This window comes from Larus michahellis, chromosome 8 (assembly GCF_964199755.1).
Source record: "Larus michahellis chromosome 8, bLarMic1.1, whole genome shotgun sequence".
NCBI lineage: Eukaryota > Metazoa > Chordata > Aves > Charadriiformes > Laridae > Larus > Larus michahellis.
In genome coordinates, this window is record NC_133903.1 from 27,825,331 (window position 1) to 27,832,017 (window position 6,687).

The window sequence follows — 6,687 nt, forward strand, 5'->3', positions numbered from 1 at the left end:
TTGCTGTGATTTATTTATGTAAAGTTGTAATCCAAACTTTTATTTCATTTACTCAGGGAAAAATATCTCCATATTTTAGGTATTGTAAGTTTTTCTACCTACTGAACATCTCTAAATGCAGCCAAACTTACCCTGCTGCTGTTTGAATCTCAAATGCAAGAAATGACACAGGATAAATACCTCTGGTTTATCCTCTACTTCAAGGCAGAGGTGCAAGGTAGCAACAGCAGCAGCTGCGGAAGTCAGGGAGTCAGTGACTGTAGACAAGGAGAGGTTTCTCACTACTGTCTCGGGCACTAACTTGGGCTCTGTTATTGGGTAATTTTACTAGTTAGGAAATTCTCCTCTCTACTAACCGTATTTGTTTCATATTCAGATCACTCGTCACTAAACAAATGAATGGAAATGTTTTGTCTGATCAGATTATTTTGGTTTTAATTAGAGAGAAGAATTATTTAAAAAAAAACAAAAAACCAACAACAACAAAAAAAAACCACCAGGAAAGTCAGAGACGCAGTTAGCATGACAAACTGATTCTCTAAATCCAAAGTCAGGCTGGTTTTATATTTCAAACAAACAAATACAGCTTTTTTGGTTTTCATTTAGCTTTCTTTCTAATGAAAAGTCAATGTTCATTATACAGAGCAGAAAATAACAACACTATGCCTAGATGAATCTCAAAAGCTCAGTATCATTAAAAATCCCATTTTGGGAGGATGTAAGGACCCAAGAGTGAAAAGAAATGCAAATCTTCTGTCTTTATTGAGTTGTCTAGCAACTGGATAAAAAAGAATATTTTCGAGTAAGTTCTGCAAATCCTCTAGTTTTTTTGTGTCAGTTTGTTTAAGCGCCATTAGCCAGCTACACAGAAACTCTGCAAATAGGATCCGTACAACTTCACAGCTTCCAACGTGCCTCCCTGGGTTTTGCCATCAGCGTTTTATAGCTTTCCATGTTGGTGATTTTCCTCTTGGAGCCTTGAGCTGCTGCTATGTCTCATCTCAACAGTCCAGCTGGTCTCTGCAGTTTCACCTTTCTTATTTTTCTGCAGACGTTTTTCATAGCAATATGATCCAAGGTCATATAGTCGTGTCATATCAGAGCTGGGACCCGAATCATTGCTAAACAGAGCTAAACATGTTGTGGGGTCTGGCAAGGGAGAGGGAGGATTGGTGGGTTTGGGGCTTTTTTGTTTGTTTGTTTGTTTATTCGGGGTTTGGGGGTTTTTGGTTTGGTTTTTTTAAAGTTTAGTTTTAGACACCAGGATTACAGATAAGGAGGCTCATATAATCACGCTGGCTTTTCTCCTATGTTTTCCAAGGATTTCTTTCCTTTTATTCTTTTGCCCTTCAAATTCCCCAGCAGATAACTTTCCTTCCTTCATTCCCACACCTTATACAATAAAGGTAGTTTTCCTTCCTTCTGAGACTGTGCGTAGAAAGTTTCCTGAGATTCTAACAGACGTGTGCTGTAGTACCTGAAGAAAGGAAAACCGTACTGAAACAAAAGAAACAACGTGTTGTACAGCGAAATCTGAACTAAACCTGTGCCTAGACAACAGTCGTTCCCCTTTTGGAGACTGTTCTGCACAGTCTCTCTGGCAGGATGGCATGTCAAAACCTCAGTCTCTGTTCCCCCCCTTTACCTTCAGCCCCCAACTTTCAATTCAGGTGACTGTTCCCTCCTTCTTTCACTCTTCTCCCTTAGGGAAAAAAAACACACAGCTGCAAGCATTGAGGATATGGATTCTCTCACTAAACAGTCCTTGCAGGCTTTCCAGTTCTTTTCAAGATTGTAATGACTTGGGTAAACAGCTGAAGATCTGTTTTGTTGTGTTTTTTTTCCCCCTGCACTCCCTTTTCAAATAAGCATCACTTAGTTTTAGGGCTTTCAGCTCCCTTGTTCTAACCTAATGGTTGTGCTTTCACACGCCAAGGTATTAGCTGGAGGTATCAATCTGAATTTCACTTACTGTGTTAAAAAAACAGGGCACATTTTTTTATAACTCCTTCTAGACTGCATGTCTGCTTTACATCAGATATGATTTAATAGACTTTTTAAAGCTGGCCTGTCATCTGCCTTCCCTGAACATGAAAAGAAGCGTATTTACAAGCTACACACATTAGAAAGCCTTTCGTTGTCTCAGAAATCTCTTCCTGAAGCACCTACTCAAATAGACATGCTTTTTGGAAATCTTAAAGCCGCTTCCCTTTGTACAGCTATCTTAAAGTTTCTTTGCTGTTTTCTCCTTTGCTGCTTATCAGGTCTGAGAACAGTGTATTACACAGGCACCCTACAGTATGTGAGGATTTCTGAAATACATTGGTTTGCTCCAGAATCCATAATTTATTAATCACTGTGCCTGATGCTGTTCCTGCCACCTATCCTCAGTCACAGCCTGAGCCTCTTCAGAAGCAGATTTTCCTTTTTTTCTTTTTTTTTTTAATATATATTTTGTGTCCTACAGCAGGAGTGAAGTCAATCAGCTTCAATCAATGCTGACACTATGAAACACAAAAGCAGTACATCAAAACAGGAAGATTTGAGGGCAAGGTTTCTTTATGAATACACGAATAATAAACTCCAGCTGTGTCCTGCCAGGGGCTACATCAGCTACACAATCTGTTTTATCGGTTTGTTTGTTGGTTCAGGGCTTTTCTCTGTCTGCGTGTATCTGAATTCAGTCTTACATAGCTAAATCGAAGAGTTTGCCTATAGAAAGAGTTCCGTCTTCAAGATGGAAGATCCATAAACATAAATGAGTTTCTTTCAATAGCTAAGTGAGTAGCAGATATCTATTTATTAGGAACAAACTTCACAAACAATCCTCTACAAACCTCCTTTGAGGAAAACAGAATCTTTGCAAAAGATACAACGATCTGCCGTTTCTGGACAGAAACTGGTTTGGATATCCATCAGCTCTTTCCTTTTTAGCAATTTCTCTAGAATATGCCTAAATCATGGTTTGCAAACTGTGGCATATTGTGTACCCGTGTTTCAAGGGCTACAGGCATTGATGTGATTTGCTGACAGTGCTGTATTCCCTTTCTAGGAAGGTCCGTGTGCTATTCTGAGTGTCCGCAGCCTGAAAGTGGATGAATGATTGCGCATGCCATTCTCTGCTGACCCCTGATGATGGTGGCTTTGAGATATAATGTATAGAATAGCCACTGAAATATTCAGGATGAGGATAACAGGAGTTAGTCCGTGGATAAAAATTGTTAGTTTGGGCTGAAGACAGATTATTCACACAGCATAATACAAATAAAAGAGACTGAACGAAGGAGGAAAAATCTCAATAAAGTCTTAACTCCCAAGTAACTATGTGAATACAGTAAATTTTGAAAGCAGCTTCATGAAGTTCTGTTCTGTCTGTGTTTCTCTAAAGGTCTTTTACTTAAATAGGTGGAAAAATCTAGCACCTGAAATATGTATTGCGCATCCCAGGGATGTTACTGCACCTCCTTAATGATTAGTTATTTCTGTTTTTCCAAGGTTCTATTTCTAGTTGTCCTTCTTCAGACCAGAGCTTTTCCCTGTGCTGGCAAGTGTTGCATTAGCTGTCACAGACTTTCCCTCCAATGACGTGGTACTCACTGGAAAAAAAATGAGGTGAGAAAAGTAAAAATCACTCATCCATCCTTATTTTGACCCATTAAAACCACTTCTCCATTGAGAGCTATTTTCATACCTTAAAGGTTTACAGGACACAGAAAGATGAGGATTACATTAAATTTCTTGTAAATTTACATGTACATTTTTTATAACATATTCCATTTTAGGGGATACTTTAAAGGTATTTCAGGGAAATGCCTGATTGCGAAAGTTTTACAATAGCCTTGTTTAGTTTAAACCTGTGAAAATGTGTCTCTGATATGATTTCCAGTGCTTTCAAGTTAGCTTTTTGGAGACATTAGCCAATTTGAGGACTGTTCTATCAATTAAGAGGCATGAACAAATGCATGGAGAACATAATGGTTTACTACAATGCGTTGACTCTCTCCACTTATTTTTGTCACTTAAGTAAGCAATAGAGTTGGTTGAACGTTTTTTTAATCCTTTAATTTTAATAAAAAGTTGTTAACAGAAGTGTTGGAGAAAAATCTTTATTTCCTTTGGAAATACCCTTTTGGGATATTTTAGAGAATGTTTTCAGGAGGAAATGCCAAAAAATATGCATTTCATACTGAACATTTTTATTCCATGCCCAATGAATATTACCTTACCACTTTTTACGGATAAGTGGAGAGGCAGGCAGAAATACACTATCTTTGTGTCACATGTTTATACGTTGCTTTGTTCACACAATGTATGGTATTTTTTATGGCTACATCATCATACATTTATATGTTATAAAAGCAATTTATTCAGGGTCGCTAGGAAACACTACCTCGGTCAGGAAGAGGACTCAAGCCAATTGCCAGGCTTCCCAGTCCGAATCTGTAATTACTGGCCATTTCTTTCTTGCACATTATATTAGCTGTGAAATATTCACTGTGATTAACAGTAATGACCAATCTTTCCTCTTCTAGCATGCAATAGGGTTTTTTGTTATATCCATTAGAAATTATTAAAGAGATTGTGTGAAAATGAAGAAAAAAATCTAAATAAAGAGTTAAGGTTCATTGAAATTAATTCTTGATCAGTTTCCTCTCCATAAACTCTCTAAAATAATTATCCACACAGTCCTATAAAAGTCCATTTTATTACAAAAAGAAAAAAGATCACTGTAGAAAATACAGTCAGCTAGGTGAGAATCCACACTGATTCTGAATAACTGAACTCCACAGTTGCAAAGTACAGGAAAAAGGTAAAAGCACCTCAGGAAGTTAAACCAGATATGGATTTACTGAGTAAATTTATAACATTGTATTCAAACATGACATTTATAAATGGGGTTGTGCAAAGGTGCTTATATTTGGGGCCCTGTGAGAATAAACAGTAGGGAAAATAGTTGACCTAATGCCGATTTCTTTCCTTGAAATATCTCAGACCCGAATTTGCAGACTTGTAGAAAATTATGTAAGAAACTTAATCTTACACATAAAGGTCTAGGACAGCAGAAAATGTGTGCAGTGTGTTATACGCAGAATAATGCTCCGGGATCCTGTGCAGAAAGGACAGACTTAAAAGTATAGCATTTGGAACTTTACCTGTGTGTTTATTCTTTGGCACAAACAATATCTTTCCAAATACAGGCTGCATGACAAGATTTACTAAGTGGGAAGTTCTTCTAGTGAGAGTAATTTTGATATCTAATTAATTACAAAACAAGAGTTATTTATGGAATCAAGGAATTAAATTATTGTGGTCACGAGGTGTGCAGAGGCTTCATAGTTCAGATATCCTGATCAGTTAGATTTCAGCCGGAATCTTGAATCACGGACATGAGGTAAGAGTTGATATACAGGAAAACATCGGATTTGGGAACTTGAAGAAAAGCCCAGGATTTCTGGATGTTGGGAAGCCTTGATACCCGTGACCTGAATTGAATTATTTTGTTGGCTTACTCACTGCCTGTTGCTGAAAGTGGTCTTGGGAGGTTTTGTTTTGGTTTGGTTTGGTTTTGTTTGGGTTATTCTTGGAAGGTTTTGGGGGAAAAAGAAGTATGATTCTGAACAAGGTTTCAGAGCCTCAAGCCTAAAATACTTTTCGTTTCATGTCTTGAGTCATGACAATAGGTTTTCAAACTTTATTAGGGAATAGAAATTTTGATTTCTGACCAGCCATAGTGACTAGATGCTCCTCTAGACAATGTAAAAGGGCTTTTGATGAAGGCTGATGTTGGAAGTCTTGAGAGCTGGACACACTGTACGCACTTCTGCAAAGCATCTGGATGACAGTGAATCTTATGATCTTTCAGTATAAGCAATAAAATTGTGAGCAATAACATTCCATAAAATATAATTGATTTTAAACGCTAGTAACTATGTAATAGTAGCGATAGTATTTTAAAGTATACTACAGATACTCTTGTCTGCAGGCAGTGAGAAAGGCCTAATTAAAATGGACTGGAACAGTGTTTGACCAGCATGTGATTTGACGTATTATAAATTCATTCCCATATTAATTGAGAATAGTCTTTTTTTTGTGGTCTCTGGATTAATAATAAGAAAGAGGGAAAAAAGACATGAAGGTAATTTATTTGCTCTTTCTACAGCACTGACATTTTTCACCTTAATGAGCACTTAAAATGTAAATTATACAGTCAGCTTAAAAAATAGAACAAAAGATATGTGTGAAGCTTTTTCATATTTTTCACATCAAAATTAGCTGCAATTATGAAAAAAAAAAAATTTAATTGTTCCACACCAGACTTTGCATGTAAGTACCGAGCATCATGAGATACCTTAAAACACTGAGGGTTCTTGTTGATATTTTCCTTGATTTAGACCTGAAAGTTATGAACAAGTTTTTTTACTTTAGCTGAAGACAGAAAACTGAATCAAGGATGCTTTTAAGTATTTCTTTTTTGTGTTTTGGTTTTGAGCATGCTTTTTTTTTTTTTTGCAATATGAATGTGTTATTGAACCTAGGCCTGTCACCTTCTACTACAATCTTGCAGAAGAGACCAGACCTCAGGGAAGTTGCTTAACCTCCCTGCTCAAGCTGCCTAACTCCTTTTATTGACATCTAGTGTATAATTACTCCATGGTTTATAAACTGCTTTGAGGATTTGAAGGGAAA